The 18,551-nt window shown below is 38.9% G+C and overlaps 1 long non-coding RNA gene across 1 annotated transcript; it reads left to right on the forward strand.

Moving 5' to 3' along the window:
* Positions 1–833: 833 nt before the first annotated feature.
* Positions 834–5,438, forward strand: LOC140523770 (uncharacterized). Its single transcript, XR_011973465.1, has 2 exons — positions 834–955; positions 5,211–5,438. It is a non-coding gene; the product is annotated as an uncharacterized lncRNA (long non-coding RNA).
* Positions 5,439–18,551: the final 13,113 nt, after the last annotated feature.

An 18,551-nucleotide genomic window follows, 5' to 3' on the forward strand; every position in this document is an offset into this window, starting at 1 on the left:
GACGACTAGGTTTAGCGTCCCAAAGACATAGGATCAAATCCCAGCTCGGCCATTCAAATTCCTTTGTGACCTTGGGGGGAAAAAAACCTTTAACTTCTCTACCTCAGCAGCTTCATCTGTAAAACGAAGGCGTTGTAGTACGTGGTTTTGAGGCCTCTCCCTGCTCTAGATTCTGACAGTTGGACCTCTCCAGGAACCATAGCCCCCAAAAGACTCCCTTCTTCAAGGCAGACAAGAAGGTTTTAACCATGGAACTCAAATTATGCTGCCCCTAACTCATGCCTAAGATCCTCCCTAATTTCCTCCCCACCCGCCCCCACTCCCCAGCAAAATCTCCTGGAGTTACTATAAAAGCTACGCAGTCCTTGGAACTGTTTCTTCCTTCTTAAAGGCCCTAAGGAAGGCTGGGAGATTTCATGGCTTAGATTTCTGTGTGGAGAGGGTAAAAAAAATCCCCAGAGGCTCTGATCTGTTCAGTGGATCCGTTGTGTTTTACTGGTGTGGGCAGAAAACTAAACCCCGAAATCTGGCTGCTTAGAGGACAGTAACAGGAACACTTTCTGAAGCTCAATAAACGCACTAGAAAAAAAAGGCATGGGAGTTTCAGTAGGGATTCTTCTCTTAGCTGTTCTGAGGTTTTTAAAGAGCTAGGGGAAACACACGAGTTTGCGATTGGGAAAAGATGCTCCACAGGAGACCGAGCAGGGACTTCCCTCTTCTTGGAATCGGAGGAAATGTTTGTCCCTATATGGTCCACTCGGGCGCCGCGGCACTGCCTTGCATCCCTCTCCCCGCCCCACAAAGACTTTTGTGTCCCACAGACTGGAGGCGAAGCCTGAGCTGGCTAGGGATTGGGTTTATCGCCGGGGAAATAAATCAGGTTTTCACCTTGAGAGCAGGCTAAAGTCCCCAGGGCAGGCAGGCGCTGGGGATTCCCTGATTTTGGAAGATCTTGGTAAGGACGGAATTCTCGGTCCGTATTTCAGCTCCACTCCGAGAGAGAGAGGAGAGAGAGAGAGAGAGAGAGAGAGAGAGAGAGAGAGAGAGAGAGAGAGGAGAGAGAGAGAGAGGAGAGAGAGAGGAGAGAGAGAGAGAGAGAGGAGAGAAGGAAGAAGGAAGGAAGGAAGGAAGGAAGGAAGGAAGGAAGGAAGGAAGGAAGGAAGGAAGGAAGGAAGGAAGGAAGGAAGGAAGGAAGGAAGGAAGGAAGGAAGGAAGGAAGGAAGGAAGGAAGGAAGGAAAGGAGGAAGGAAGGAAGGAAGGAAGGAAGGAAGGAAGGAAGGAAGGAAGGAAGGAAGGGATTGTGCTGGGCTCCCTCCTCAGTAGGCAGACAGGCATTAACCTCAGTTCCTTGCAGAAACTTGAAGCGAATAGAGGGGAACCAGGCATAACTTTTGGATGGCTAGAAAGTTGAGAGACAACTAGTTCTAGCAGTTTTTAAAGTTTCAAAAAAGTCAGTTTGTCCGGGTTTGTTTTTGTGCCTTTTCTTCCCAGAAACAAGGGGACAACTGTTGCTTAAGTATGATTAGTAGATATGAAAGTACATGGATCTCAAGGGAGTAGGAAAGACGGTTAGAATGCAGTCATTCCCTAGGGTTGCCCTGGCCTCCCTAGCGGACAAAAATAAAATCCTGGAGAAAAGTTTTAAGAGGAAGTTAGTGAAACAAGGAAGGCTTCCTCCAAGGTAATGGTGACCTTTCTGTTAACGGAATGATTTTTTCCATTCATATTGAAAGCACTTGATCATCTTAAGGACGGAACATTTGCACCGTATGAGGAAAGGTTTTACCTACCTGCAAAGACCTTAGTCCCTGTACATGACCAATTTTTGGCTTGATATGGTGATGTTGCTAGATGTGATGGGGGAAGGGAGGCATCTGTCTCATTTTATTTCACCAGATGGAGAAACTGCAATGAAGTATTTGAGAAAAACATTTCCTGTCTTTAAAACACACATACTTATGACCATTTTCTGCTCGCTCTCTCTCTCCCCCCACCTCCAAATTTTCAGAATACAACATTGTCTTTCTCCAAGCAGGTCTTGCTCTTCAGAGAATCTGGTATTTTTACAAGTTGTCAGATATTGCTAAACATTTGGAGGGGCAGAGGGAAAGGATTAATGAAAACATTTCCTATTTAGGGCTCATCGATTTTTTTATGATCTCTTTAGCTGATCTCTCTTCTCCCCCTTACAGCTTCATTTAGCCAACTTCTCTTTAGATCATAGCATCTAAAAGGAACAATCTGCATCATCTTTAATATCCATCTCTCACCTCCCTCAAAAGTAGCTTAGAATTAAAAAGAATTTACTCCTACATTCTGAACCCTGCTTTACTTTGATCTTCCCCATCACTTTCTTGTTAAAAGCAAGGGGTGCCTGCTGTGGCCACCACCACCAGTTTCAAGTTGTGAAGGACTCTAATGTGGGTTTGGTTTTTAAGATTTTGAATTTATAACAATAAAATATAAATAAGAAATCACAATAATTACAATATTGTATTTTCATGTAGTGTACCAAGTACCTTACCACTTGAAAATCAAGGGAGATTGTCTAAGTAATTTTCCAACTGCTAAAAATATATAAATGGTACAGTCAGTAGACAGGTCTCAACTTCTTTTCTTCTTCCTGTCTCAGTCACCCTTTTGCTTTACTTTCCTACAACATTTCTTCCACATAGTTCTGTGCTGGAAGCAACTATACATCAAATCATTAAAAAAAGAACTGAGTATAAAAAAGGTTACTATTTTTTAAACAACTTTCTGCTAACAAAATTCCAGTCCAACAACAGAATTCAGAACTCTTGGCAATGGGATGTAAACTGTATTTAAAACAGACACATGCCCCACACACTGCCTTTGAATGAAAGAACTGGAATCTCATCTCCAACTCTTACTAGCTGGATAACCATAAGCAAGTCAACTCATATCTGTGAGCAGTAGTTTTCTCACCTGTAAAATGTTGGTAAGGAGTACCTTTCTCAGAGGGTTGGGAAAATTAAAAGAGATAATATGAGTAAGGTATTGTTACATCTCAAAGCCTATACAATTACCACCTTTATTATTTTTATTAGTCACAATTCATTTACCACTCAATTTTTTGTTCCCCAGTTACATGTGAAAACAATTTTTAACATTCATTTTTAATACTTTGAGTTTCAAATTCTCTCCCTTCGTCCCTCTCCACCCCCCCCCCATTGACAAGACAAGCAATTCCATGTAGGTTATATAGGTTTCTTAAGAAAAATATAAGCTTAAGAACACCCCAGATACTATTCTTACTTTAGATTTTTTATATATTCAGTCATATAGTTTGGGGGGAAAGATTATAAAACAGCCTTGGATATGTAGGAACTGAAATTGGGTAATTCAGCACCATGAAATGACTCTTCAGACTTCAGATAGTGCCTCAGAATTCATGCAAGTCTCTATTGTGACTTACACCTCTTAATGAAGGTATTTCTGTCACGGCCATAGACGATTCACAAATTGTCTTCCTTTACGTATCTTTTGCTTTTCAATGGCCCTTTGGTTACCTGTCTTGTTTAGTTTGCTTTAGAGATTCCATAAAGTATTTGTAAGCATGTCTCTGGCTGGAAGGCTTTGAATCCAGAGAGGTGTGTCCAAGTCCTGGCTTTCCTATTACTATGCAACAATAGGGGAAATCACTTCTATCTTTGATTCCTACCTCATTATTGTAGTTTGAGTGCTTTAGATATTTGTAATGTTGATTTACCCCTCCCTCAAAAGAAGGCTTGGTAGCTAATTACTTTTTGTTGTTCAGTCACGTCTGACTTTTCTTGACCCCATTTGGGGTTTTCTTGGCAAAGATACTGGAGTGATTTGCCATTTCCTTCTTCAACTCTTTTGACAGATGAAGAAACTGAGGCAAACAGAATTAAGTGACTTGTCCAGGGTCACAGAGCTAGTAAGTATCTAAGGCCAGATTTGAACTATCTGAGTCTTCCTGTCTCTAGGCCCCAAACTCTATACATTTCACCACCTAGCTCCCCTAGCTAACTCAGTACCCACAGTTAATGTTTAAGGTGAAAAAAAAAAAATGAAAAATGTGATCACTTTATTTTTTTGGTGTTTCAGATATTAATTCAGATACTCATTTTAAAAGACAGTATATGCAACTAGTATCTCAAATCCCTCAAATTAAAAAAAAAAGTAGAGATAAGTGTACATTTGAGAAGGAAGAAGATGAACAGATTTGACTGTATATATCAGAACTCTGAGTTTTCTGAAAGAATCAAGAATACATAGGAGTTTTTCCACTAGAAAATAATTTTTTCTTCTCCAGTTTATTCTATTGATTTTTCTTTTCGTTATAATGCTCACTTCTTGGCAAATGATTTTTCAATTAATTGCCCAGAAAAAGTAAGCTGCTCTGCCAAGTCAACACACACACACACACACACACACACACACACTCACACTCAAAAATCTTAGTGTTTAGTTGTGAAATAACCAGTGGTATAGAAAAAAAAATTAAGAGTTTAAGTTGCAGAGAAGGTGCAGCCCTGCACTGGTTGAGGGAGTTTGCTCACCCTATAAAAATGAAATCACAGGTCCAGTCTCATAGAGAACATCAATGAGGTAAACTTATCTACCCTTTCATTTGGTAAAATTACAAGGGGGTATTTAAAGACATTCAAAGGCAAAACTGTATATTCAAAACAAATGCAAGGAAATACTTTTAAAATAACATATAATTAGTTAGTTGAACTTGCTATCACAAGACACTATTGAAGCAAATTGTTTTATAAGCTTCCTTTTCTTACTAATCAAATCTCAGTATTAAATAGCAAAGGGGAGAAGGGGACCTATATTTGGTATTCCAAATTATTGGAGGGATACACAACATATCTTGCCGCAGTGCCATGGTCATCATTTAAAAAGGAGAATGCACCTTTTGCTTCTCAAGATGCAATCTGCTTCGAAATATGGTGTTGAAGTAAAGTTTTAGCACAGTCACTATTTTCAAGTAAATTAAGTGTATTTAGACCACAGAAATATTGTCTACCTCAATTATGAAGTTTCAGAGCATTTGAAAAGCACTCTCAATACAAGGAGCATAAATTGAGCTCTTCTTGTGTAGTATACTATAAAGGGGTTGGTATTTTGATAATTAGATAAGGTTACCCCCATTATATCACCTTTGAAGAGTGAAAATATCTGCTTAACAAAGCTTTTTTTTTCTTTCTTACAAGGACAATGAATTGCTGGTTTGGAGAGAGGAGACTATGCTCATGCAAATCTAATACTCCACAAAGAAGACTCTCACTTTATGCCAGTTTATTGAGAAGATGCTATCTACAATTCATTGTAACCCAGAGGCAGAACAGTGAAGAATGAAAATAAATGAAAAAAGCATTTATCTATGTATAACCATTCTGGAAAGGAATTTGGAATTATGCAAATAAAAAGGATAAAATCTCCATACCGTTTTTCTTAAAGGTTTCACACTGAGGCATCCACCCCAAGGAGGTCCCAGACTAAAAGAAAGCTCCCAAATACACCACAGTATTTTATAGTAGCACTTTTTGCGATAGTTGGAGACAAAGTCAATGCCCATTGATTGAGGAATGGCTAAACGAATAAATGTAATGGAATATAGCTGTGCTAGAGGAAATGATAAACCTGATGAATAAAGAAGTATGGAAAGACTTACATACATGGATGCAAAGTGAAGGAAGCAGCACCAAGAAAACAATGTTTGCAATGAGGATAATGTTATGGAAGGAATAATAACTAAAAACCAAAGATAAATGTTGCAAAATTGTAAAGAATATGTCTGGCCCTAAAAAGATAAGAAAATGCCTCAACCCACTCCATTACAGAGATAGAATGTCTCTAGGTATAAAATTTTGTATGTAATGTCAGATTATTTTTCAAGGTATTGGTAGGTTTTGCTGATTTTTTTCTCTTCTTTCTTTTTCCTTTTTAAAAACAATTATTTGTTTTAAGAGATAGCTATCTGAGAGGGGGAAAAGAAGGGATCCCAGGGAAAATCTAGGTGTTATAAAATTTTTAAAAATGTCAACAAAAATTCTTTTTAAAAAAAGCTTACTGTGTTCAAGCATTGTTCTAAATATTGGTCATATAAATTCAAAAGTGAAAACAGCCCTTCCCTCAAGACCCTTTCATTCTAATAGAAGGAGACTGAATACATCAAGAATCGTTTTCCCAGGAGGGGTATTGTGGTTTGGGATATTAAGCAGAGCCTTAGGGGAATCGATTGACACACCCTTTCCAGTAGCAAGGGCTAACATTTATGTAACTTTACAATTATCATCTCATTTGATCCTCATAACAACCCCGGGGAAGCTATCATTATTATTATTATTATCTATTATTATCCCTATTTGGCAGATGAGGAAACTGAGGCAAACAGGGGTTAAGTGACTTCCCCAAGGTTACACAGCTAGTAAGTGTCTAAATCTGGATTTGAACTCGTCTTCCTTTCTGCAGGCTGAACTCTATCCAGTGCACCACCTAAGAATTTGATTATCTTGCAGTGGATAGAGTGCCTGATCTGGAATCAAGAAGATCTGAATAGCTGTGCTATTCGACTCTAGAAAAAGTCATTTAATTTCTCTGCACCTCAAGTTCCTCACCTGTAAAAAACAGAGACAAGAACACCTACCTCATAGAGACTTTGGGGGGAATCAAAAAATAATAATATATAGGTAATGCTCTGCAAACACTAGAATAGCTATATCAATATAATATTGGTCTAGTCACTGGAGCTCGAAACTTGAAGTCAGGAAGCCTGAATTCAAACCTCACTTTAGACATAGTGTGGTCACAGGGTCAGAGTGCGTAAACCTCCCTGTGCCTTAGTTTCCTAATCTGTAAAATGAGAAACTAGCATTCTCAAACTCCCAAGGTACCTTCCAATCCCACATCTACAATCCTATTAATGCACCTCGGCCGGTGCTTGCCTCAATTTCCCATAGACACCTAGGGCTCACCCTACATTATAGTAGGGTGTTGTTCTGCTAAAGAGTTCGTCGTTTCAGTGAGGCAAAATGGAGTGCCCGTCTGTGGTCGGGGATCACCCGGTTCTTTCACTTCTCTTTGCTTGGAAATTTACGTTCTCATGTAATGCCTCTACCACTATTTCCTCTGTACCCCTTTTTTTCTCCCTCCTCCAGCAAATTCCTTTTTTAATTTGGAAGCGGGTGAGAGGCAAGGCTTCCTTCAAATTCATTAAGAATTTCTCCATACCCCCTCTGGGCTCCATTTCTCTAATCCCAGGGAGCTAAAAGTGAAAGTGAATTTATGGAGTGGGGGTTGGGAGGAACACTGCAGAAGGCAAGAGGGGAGTGGGCAAGAGAATGGTAGGGGAAGGAGGAAGAAGGGAAGGTAAGCCTGAATCACGTGATAAGGCCCAGCTGCCCAATCAGATGGGGGGAGGGGGATGAGGCATTTGAGTCGCTTGAAGGGTGGGAAGCGATTTTCTGTCAATCAAGCTGTCCTGGCTGGAGGTTAGGGTGCTAGCTGGGCTGCCGCTATACCTGAGTGCATCATCCGCTCCACAGCACCCGACTTCTCCCTCTCTGTCTCTCCCTCTCTCACCTCTCCAAAAGGTCCTAAACACCTACACTGGCCGAGCTGTGAACTGCTTTCCATACACTCACTTTCACTCCGTGAGCCACCACCCCTGCCCCAGGGAGAAGAAAGTGCTTTACTTAGAGTCCATTTAACTAGGTATAACTGCTGCACCCCTTCCTTTGCCTCGCACTCGAGGAAGGGAGGGGGTCTGTGCGTGGATGGGGGAGAGGGTGTCTGCGGCGGGTGGGTATCGCAGTGGTCATTTATTGGGTGGGCTTCACTCCGTGCCCATTCCCAGAGGGGTGGGGGAAGGAAATCAGCAATAAGGATCCCTACTCTCCTATCTTCAAGTGTAATAAGTGAGAGCAGGGAAGGAGGGAGGGAAAAGAGAGAAGCAGCTAGTCGTCTCTTCCTCGACCTAGGGGTGCGGCTGACAGGATCCCACTGGCGAAGTGGTCCAGGTACAGCCGCTTCCTCCTTTTCTTAACAGACAGCGGAGACTGCAGGTGAGTGAGTGGCCCCGGGGGCCTCGCTGGAGCGTCCTTCCAGTAACGGGGATTGTCCTCTTTCGGACACTCAAACAGATGAAAACTGTAGTTCTTTCTCTTTGAAGACTTCGTACAATAGTATGAATTGTATTTCGAGTGACATTTGATCTCCCCCACCCCGACCAACTCCAACTTCCTAGCGGTAGCTGGAAACGCCATTTATATTTAATTCTGTTAAAAAAAAAAAAAAGCCCTCGGTTTTAACGAAGCAAACATCATTTGATAGGACTTCGCTCTACCAAAACCATTCTATTCCTTTTATTATCTATTACACATTTCCTACATACCACCATCCCCACCCACAAACAAAAACCAAAAACCGGTAACAATAGAGGACAAACAGATTTAAACTAAATAGAAGTTAAGACACCCCCACCCACCCAAGTTTTAGCCCCCAGTTTCCCTCCAACCTGCCTCCAGGTATGTTTGTGTAATCCGAGACAGAGAGTAGCCAAACTGGAGTTTCTCCACTGAAAGCCTAGTTTGCATTCAATGGAGGTGTTTTGTCATTTAGGTTTACACATCTCTGCGATCTGAAAATAAGCGACTTGGAAGAGTTTGATTTCCTGCTCGACGTCTGGCTTGGATTTTGGCAGACTTGAGCAGGTGCGAGGCGGGGGGCTATTGGAAACGAAGTAAGGGTGACTGGGGAGTGGGAGTGGGTGTTCTAATGAAGAGCTCCCTTTTCTTTTCAGAGTCTTTTCTATCTTGCACTCATGATTACGTATCACAGTGATTAAAAATTCTGGGGTGTAGTTGACGTTTTAGGGAAGGGTAGTTATGCTTAAAGTTAAATATTAGTTGGAGGATTCCAACCCAACTCTTGCTCAATCTGCAGTGTAAATGTTGACGGCTCGACTAGCTTCTGGTAAAAATTTCTATTACTATAATCTATATTTTAAAATTCGTGATAGGAGGAAAACGCTTGTTATTTACCTGTATGTTTTGTTTAGAATTACAACTCCGCTCAACTAGGTTATCGCCTGTTAGGACTGGTTGAAATGCGAATAAGATCCGGTTTATTTCCCAAACATATTTACTCTATCCATCTTTTCCAAGATGATGCAATGTGGAGGGGAGCCGGGATACCCCCCTTAGCTGGCCAAGGGAAGAGGCTTTTAGGGCTCAGCCTTCACATAATAGCCTCGGTGCTCTATTCTAAAAAGCGGTGGGAAAGAGGTGAGGGTGATGATCCTCTCAGCAGAAGTGCCTGTCTGACTGGAGGTAAAACTTACACGATCTCTTTTCTGGACTGTGTTTGTTTAGATCGTTTGGTGGAGGAGAACAACCGCAGAGAGCTGTTTAAGGTAAGCCTGCAATTTTTTTTTGTCTGAGATTCCAGATCCGGCCAGTGGCCAAAACTCATCTAACTGCTCAGAAGAGTCAAAACACAGTTCGTTCCGCTGAGTTCTAGGCGAATGCCTCGAGTGCCCGGTATTACTGGACCGTATTTAGACAAATTGCGTAATAAAAGACTCCGGCCAGTATGCTTGCCGCTCTCCATACCAAAGGAGGTGAGATGTCCATTGGGGTGCAGATAGGATTCCTCCAGGCTATTTCCTTACTATACTTCGACCTAGAGAGGATTAACCAAAATGTTCTTTCTGGTCCGGCTGGTGAAAAGCTTTAGGAGACCTGATTTTTGGTTGGGTCAGATAAATAAATCAATTTAAAATACGTACTTGTATTCGTAGTATCTGGAGGAAAACTTAGAGGAAGTAAATTGTGCGGTAGTTTGTCTAGGGAAAAAGATCATACAGAGGACCCCATCCCCCATCCCTTTTAGCTTGCAGGAGCTGGGTCTCTAGTTGCTGTATGGACGCTTCCCCTCAGCCTTTTGGGCTTCTCAGATACAAGTATTTATTATAAACGTAGGAGTCCCCGGAGATCCCAGAGTTTGTGTTTGCTTTAATTGGGCTCCTTCGCCCTTCCTTCCCCACAAGTCTTCGTCAAATTTTAGGAGAAATTTGTATTGGGGAATGGGGGAAGGGAGGCAGAGGAATAGGAGTTTAATCTTCATGTTATATACAGTCAGATAGCCAACATCAGTGACTGTGGCACCTGGCTAAAGTCGCTACCCTCCTTGCGGCACAGAGCCAAGGGCTTGCCTTTTGGGCCCTGAGGAGTTGTGTCTCTGAGTGTCAAAGCTCGGGTTTTTCTCCCCTAATAAAAACTGTAACAAAAGAGAAAGACACTTTTCTTTTTCTACTTTTTCTTGAAGGTGAAGTAGGTGCGCCCAACTGAAAGTTTAAATAATGATAATCTTCCCTCCTTTCCCTATCTCTCTTTCCCCACCACCTTCCTTGGCCCACCTTTTTATGGTCCTCCGTTAGCAACAAGCACTAGGCTAAACTGAAGGAGTTTGGAAGACTGCCAACTTCAGCTCCTCACACCATTCACCTCCCTAGTTAATATCACTCCTAGCTTTATCACACTTGCAGTTTGATTCTCTAAATTCATGAGGGGCGCTTCAGATGAGAACTGTGTTTGACTAATTAACTCAAGCCCCTCCAAGACCTGTTAGAAAAGTTGTTGGCGGTTTTTGTTCCTGTTGTTGCACCACTTTCAAGGGAAAGTAGAAAAAAAGTGGAACTTTTAAAGGATGTTGGTACATACAGCGTTTTCTGGAAATCCGAGACTAGATGGCATGGAGGGGGGAGGGGACAGGGACCTACTTCCAAACAATTCTATCTTGGAGCCTTTTTTAGTGAACAGTTAATTGCTGAAACCACTACTCAGCAGGACAGAGGAACAGGCTTTCAGGAGAGAATAATTGAACAAACTGGGCTGTAATAAAATAGAAAAGCTTAAGTAGGAAGGGTAAATTAATAAAATCCAGAGGATATATACCAGTAGAGGGACGTTTTTGTTATTTTTCCATGTTTCTCCCATAAACTTTCTCCCTAAGGCTGTATATTTGTACAAAAAATAGTCTCTCCTCTAAGACTAGACATTTTATTTTGACTTGAATTGTGTTCCATAATTAGTAGAAACACTAGGTTATCTAAAGGAAGAAGTAATTTCCAGCTTAGGTTTCTGAAATAATTAAGAATAACTAGTTTTAGAGGACATCTTTAGCTCATAATGCCTAAAATTAAAATTCAATTTTTCAAATTTCCCATTACAAAGTCTTGTTTATTTCAGACACTCACTGGCAGCCCATTGTTTGTTTTTGGAATTTTAACACTATGGAATGTACTGTTACCCTTCTTAGACATCCAGCCCATCAAACTTTAGAATATGTCAAAATTTCATTGTGCTCAAGCAAACGGTGTCTCTTTTTAAAACACTTCCCTGGCTCAGCACTTCAATAACAAATGCTTAAAATCTGGCAATGATTCCTGACCAGATGACTGTTTCTTTTAATTTTTTAGACCTGCTCCCATCGATAAAGAACCTGTTCAAGCATTCAGGCCTACAATTTTTTGAGTACTTTAAAAAATCCCTTAAATCTGTGATTTTGGTCTGAATTAATGTTACCAAACTGCGTAACTTTACACCTTGAACATAAGGCAAGCAATGAAAATCTTGTTGAGATGAAATAATAGTGGAGGCAGCCTAACAGATGAAAGGAGTCCTTGATCTGGAGTCAGAGGACCTGTACTCTATGACTCTTAATAGTGTGTGACCTTGGGTAAATCATGTGAGACTCAGTTTCCTCATCTGTAAATGAGGGGGCTGTACTAGATGTTACTTAAGGTCCCTTCCAGACCTATGATCCTGCATATGTGCTTCTGTTTCTCTGAATACTAAGTGACATGAGAAATGTTGGTTGGCAACTGATTTTTTTCCAAAGAGAATCTTCAAAAATATGACTAGTTAGTATTATTTTTATGGGAGGCTTTTACATACATTTTTAAAGTTTATGTAGTCTGTTGTCATTAAGAACATTCACAAACAAAGCATGGTATCCAGGCTTAGAGCATATTTCTTAGTACCTTTATACAAGTATAGCTTAGAAGCATTTTTTTTTACAGGTAGAGGAAGAACCAATGATCAAGGGGAAGAGACTGGTAGAAAATGATTGGGTTGAAAAAACAAATGGGTTTCATTCTGATAGTGGTATATTACAGTTTTAACTTCACATCAATAGTGTGCTAAATATTTTCCAGTATCTTTTCCTTTGTCAAATAAATTCCTGAGCATTGGTCACAAGCTCAAATGGTCTCAATAAGGCTTAGCATTCAGTTTGCTAATTGGAGGAAGAAGACTCTTAGTTTGTTTCCCATTAGATTGTGAGTTACTTGATAGCAGAGACTATTTTTTGCCTTTCGTTCTCTCCCCCTCACCCTTTGCCACAATTGTCTGGCTCAAAGCAGGAACTTAATAAATGCTTGTTGACTTCTTTAATTACATTAGGACTTAGTTTTGTTTTTAGCATTTCAAAATACATTTTTATTGGTCTTTTGCTTTTTTACATCCCTATAATTTCCTTTAGTATTTCTTTCCTTCCTCCTTCCAGAGAGAGCCATCTCCAATAAAAACTGATATTTTAAAGACAAAGCAAAAGAGAGAAATAAGATGGGGGAAATCAACTTAATTGATGAGTGCATCAAAAAAAGTCTCAAATGTGGACAGCGGGTGACATTTGTGGGGTCCCCATCACTTCCAAGGAATGATATCGGGAGTATCTTCTTCTATCTCTTTTGACCCTTGCTTGTTCTTTATAATTTTATAATTTCCCCTTTTGATTTTTATTTTGTATGTGTATGGCTCATTTTTTCCATTTATGTTGCTGTTGTCATTGTGTATATTATTTTCTTGACTCTGCCTACTTTGCTCTGCATCAGTTCATAGAGATCTTTACATGCTTCTCTGTATTCATTACATATATCATTTCTTACTGCCCAGTAATATTCCATTACACTTATGTACCACATTTTGTTTGTCCATTTCCCAATCAGTGGGCATCTCCTTTGTTTCCAGTCTTTGCAACCACAAAAATGTTGCTCAAAATATTTTGGTGTATGTGGAGACTTTTTTTAATCAATGCCCTCCTTGTGTAAAAGTCTAGAAATGGAATCTCTGGGTCAAAGGGTAGCACATGTTTTAAAATCAACTTGGTGCTCTTGGGTAATGATGACTTCCTTTTCCTTCAGTAGGCTTGTGTGAGGCTATTTTTAAATGTAAAAAAAAAGACAAAGTTAATATGGAGGCAGTCAGCAAATTAACACAAAATTCTTCTTACTTGGAAGAATCATATATGTGTAAAACTAGCTGAAGGAGAAGTAGGTAGAGACTGGCTATTGGTGCCCCCCATTCATTCATATAGCAGAGGTAACTGGAAACCAAAGCCCCCCACTTCTAGCTCTCCCTTTTCCTGTGTACATGCTGCCTCCTCTTTATGACTACACAGCAAATATGTTTTGCATGATTTCACATGCATAATTGATATCATATTGCTTTCCTTCTCAGAGGATGGAGGAGGAGCAGGAGGGAGGGAGAGAATGGGGAACTCAGAAAATTTTTAAATGAAAGCTAAGAAAACATTAAATGACCACCCAGCAGTCACACTTAACCAGAATTTTAGTTTGCTGGCACTTCATAGAAAGACAGGAACAAAGAAAAGAAGGAAGTCTGTTTTTTGTAAGAATTATGTAACTTTTTCAAGCCACCTGTTTTTTCACCAGTTTCTTTCCCTTGATCACTGATCCTTCCACTACCTGTTAGAAAAAGATACTGCTCAGCTATACTTAAGAAAAGACACATTAATACATGTTCTAAGGTCTGATACTGTATTTCCTTTAATGCATATCTGTTTTTAATGATGTTGGGTTATAACTATATAATAATCTGGAAATTTATGCAAATTTGAATATAAGGCAGAATGGTATAGGGATAAAGTACTGAACTCAGGGTCAGGAAAACTGTGCTCTAATTCCTCCTCAACTATGTTATCCTGAGCAAATTGTATAATCTCCAAATCTCAGTTTCCTTATCTGTAAAGTGAGAATGATAATAGCCCCTGTTTGAGGGTTGGCATGAGGATCAAATGACAAAATGAATGTTACATGTTTTGCAAACCTTAGAGAGCTATATAAATATGAACAATTGATTAACTTAATGTACAAAGTGAAAGCTCTATACATTGTTTGTATTATGTTTGATGGCCCTCCTCTTAAGAGCATCTTCTTCCATGAGCTAAAAATTTTTTTTAGCTCTAGGAATTATTTATAATGTTCTTGACATATTATAAGAATCAGGGATAAAAGAAGACAAATTATTTTCTTTACTGTTCACTCATAGTAAGAAATTTCATTTGCCTTCTATTCTCCAGCTCAGGGTGATAAATTTAGGGCCTATAGCAGTCATTTAGTCCAAACCCTTCATTTTACAGATGAAGAAATTGAGGATCTGCGGAAGAAGGGTCAAGTTAAACAGGTCATACAGGTAGTAGGTGTAAAAACCAGGATAGAGGCCATATCCTCTGACTCCAAATGTTGGGTTTTCCCCACTATGTCTTGTTGCTTCCATGATGTTTTGAAATTACAAACTGATTTTTTTTAGTCCTTCTGAAAGTCAAATACATTTTCAAGCAACCCAGAGTAAGAGTGTAATTTGGAAACAATGCAACCTTTTCTTCTTTTCTAGTTATAGGTGTAGTCTAAAGTAGTTTCTTGATGGTATTGAGTTTGTGATTAAAGGCTCATACACTTCTATTGGCAACCCACTCATTAGGATCTTTTTGATGTCAGGAATTTGGAAAGGTTACCCAGCAGCCGTCATTCCTTCTCCTCACATCCCTGTCCCTTAGGAAAGAAAATGATTTCTCTATTTGCTAAAAGAAACAGGATATTTTCTTAACTTGTCAAAATCTGAGTACTTTTTGGGCAGCAAAATGATTAGGAATGTGTGGCATCAGGAAAATAAGGAAAGAATTCAGTTGTGCCTTATTATCTTTCTACTTTTCTAAAGGGAAAGTGTGAGGACAACTAGCTAAGAGCTAAGGTGATCTGAAGAATTTAAGGTCATAACAGTAGTCATCTACCCTTCCATAGTTAAAACTTAAACAGCTTTGTGTTTTCCCTTTCGAGTATGGGACATGAATTAAAGGATCTTTTCTTTCAAGCTGAGAAGTTACAAGTCACTTCTAAACAATTTTGTAAGCAAGAGATTCTAGAAATAAGTAGAGAACAGGGGGAATAAAGCAGAAAGCTTCTCAACAGTTATCTACGTGTGTGTTAGGGGGTTGTGGGTTGCTTTAATGAAGCTATAAATATGCTTCTAAGATCTGTGGGTAATTTATGAATGAAGCATCTGGGTTAAATATTAGTATAACAGAAGACAAATATTTTGTTTCTTTTTGACTGTAGATTACTTTAAATTTTGATAATCATGGTGAGCCTCAGTGTTATTGTAAAAAGATGATCGTATCTGGCATACCCACATCTGACAATTGAAAGCCAATGTTTTAAAATTTGTTTCTGGTTTAGCAAAAATATTGCCATTCATTCTAGTGAGATTAAACTAGTAGCTAGAGCTCTGGACTAAGAGTCAGGAAGACCAGAGTTCAGATTTGGCTTCTGATATTTCTGTATGTGCGACCATAGACAAGTCACGTGACCTCTGTTTTTCTCACTTGCCTCATCTATAAAATGGGGATTGTTATTTTACATGGCATCTCCCTTCCAAGGTTTTTGGGAGGATAAAATGAGACAATATCTGTAAAGCATTTTGCCAACTTTAAAGCAGTGTATAAACACGAACTATCATTATTATTGTATTGAAGAATATAAATTTTGATTAGGTTCTATTTATATTCACAATAGAACATATACTCAAAGTGGAGGAAATAGAATTATGTAGTTGATTTTAAGCATTTTCATTACAAATCTAATTTACCCGTGGTTGTGGTTTCGCAGCAAGTTTTTCTAAAAGTAGACTGAACATTGCTACCACTTGTAGCATTTCCCATTTTCTATCTTTGTATAGTAAATTTAATTGAGCATCATAGACAAGTAGTTAAATAAATGGCTGTGAACTTTCTCCTCATTACGGACAGAGTTATGGGCAGGGAAAAAGTAGGAGAAAAGTGGGCATAATGGAAAGATCACTCACTGATCTTGGCAATCAGAAAAGCTACAGGGTGGCTTCAGGCAGAGCCCTCTGGCTCTGTCACTACAAGGACCTGCCCGATTATGCGACTTAGACCCGTGTGACATTGGACAAGTCATTTCCCCTCTCTAGATTTCAGATTCTTTGTCTGTTAAAAAAAATTTTTTTAAATAGGGGATTGAGTTAAATCACCTCTAAATCTTCTTTCAACTCTAAATCTATGGTCTCCCTTATGTATGATACATATGATATTTTCTGTTACTAGTTTATAATGCTTTCCCCTCTTCTCTATTTTGTGCTGGAATTTGAAATGTGCCAAAAGAGATTTGTCCTTACAAGTTTTAGAAAGCATATTTTATAACACTGAGGGATAAATTTATAACTATACAAAAACTAACTATTCTTTTGCTTCCTTGAAATTTATAGAACTACTTAAGTTTGCATGTAAATATCATCTGATAGTGATATAGAACTCAAAGCTTCAGAGCCTGAGAGGTTACATTGTTATTTTCCTAGTATCTCTTTTTTTCCCCCACTCAATACCTTTAGTCACACTTCTTCCATCCCCAAGTGGAATGCCTTCTAGTGATCTAGCTTTCATTTTTGACCTGTGAAAATCTTATCTATCCAAGTTGTGGTATGTAATTGTGATGGAATACTATTGTACTATAAGAAATGATGAGCAAGATACTCTCAGAAAAACCTAGAAAGACTTATATGGGTTGATACAAAGTGAAATGTAATAGGTAATAAGTAACAGCAATATTGTAGGATGATCAGCTATGAATGGCTTAGCTGTTCTCAGCAATACAACAATTCATGACAAATCTGAAGGATTTAGGATGAAAAATGCTCATCCCCAGAGAAAGAACTGATGGTGTCTGAATACGGATTGAAGCAACTTTTGTTCTTTCCACTTTATTAATTTTTCTTGAATTTTTAAAAAAATCTATGTTTTATTTCACAATATGACTATTATGGGTATGTTTTGTATGACTACACATGTATAACCTATATGGAATTGCTTGCCTTCTCAATGAGTGGGGGATGGGGAGGGAAGAAGGGAGAGAATTTGGAACTCAAAGTTTTGAAAACAAATGTTAAAAATTATTTTTTGCATGTAACTGGGGAAAATTAAATACCAAAATACAAAAAAATGATTTTGAGTTTATTAAAAAAGAAAAAAGAAAAGAAAATCTTCTCTACCGTTCAAGGTTCAACTTGTCCTTCAGCTGCTCTATGAAGCCTCCCCTGATTACCATGGCCAGCCAAAAGTGATCCCTTTGACCCATGCTCACTTTGTGAACCACACCCCACTCCTATGGCATTTGACTCTTACCATTTATATGGAGGGCATAATGTGATATTTGCATACAAATATCAGACACATGGCTAATTTTTTAAAATTTATTTATTTATTTATAGTTTTCAACATTCATTTCCATAAGATTTTGAATTCCAAATTTTTTCCATCTCGCTCTCCTCCCCCCTTCCCAAGACAGCATAAAATCCAATGTAGATTGTATATATGCATTCATACTAAACATTTTCATATTAGTCAAGTTGTAAAGAAGATTTAGAACCAATGGGAGGAACCAGGAAAAAGAAGAAACAAAACAAAAACAGAGAGAGCAAATAGTATGCCTCCATCTGCATTCATACTCCATAGTTCTTTCTCTGGATATGGGTAACATTTTCCCTCATGAGTCTTTTGGAGTTGTCTTAGATCCTTGCATTACTAAGAAGAGCGAAGGCTATCAAAGTTAGTCATCACACAATGTGCTTATTACTGTGTACAAAGTTCTCCTGGTTCTGTTCTCCTCACTCAGCATCAGTTCATATAAGTCTTTCCAGGGTTTTCTGAAGTCTGCCTCCTCATCATTACTTACAGCACAATAGTATTCCATTACACTCATACACCACAATTTGTTCAGCCATTCCCCAACTGATGGGCATTCCCTCAGTTTCCAGTTCTTTGCCACTACAAAAAGAGCTGCTATACATATCTTTGTATATGTGGATCCTTTTCCCATTTTATGATCTCTTTGGGATACAGACCTAGAAGTGGTATTGCTGGGTCAAAGAATATGCACATTTTTATAGATCTTTGTGCATAATAATTGGACAGAATAATTGGACCAGTTCACAACTCCACCAACAATGCACTAGTGTTCCAATTTTCCAACATCTTATCCAGCATTTATTATTTTCCTGTTTTGTCATGTTAGCCAATCTGATCGGTATGATGTGGTACCTCAGTTTTTTTATTTGCATTTCTCTAATCAATTGAGATTTAGAGCATTTTTTTATATGACTACAGTTAGCTTTAATTTCTTCATCTGAAAACTGCTTGTTCATATCCTTTGACCATTTATCAATTGCGCAATGACT

This window comes from Notamacropus eugenii, chromosome 2 (assembly GCF_028372415.1).
Source record: "Notamacropus eugenii isolate mMacEug1 chromosome 2, mMacEug1.pri_v2, whole genome shotgun sequence".
Taxonomy (NCBI): Eukaryota; Metazoa; Chordata; class Mammalia; order Diprotodontia; family Macropodidae; genus Notamacropus; species Notamacropus eugenii.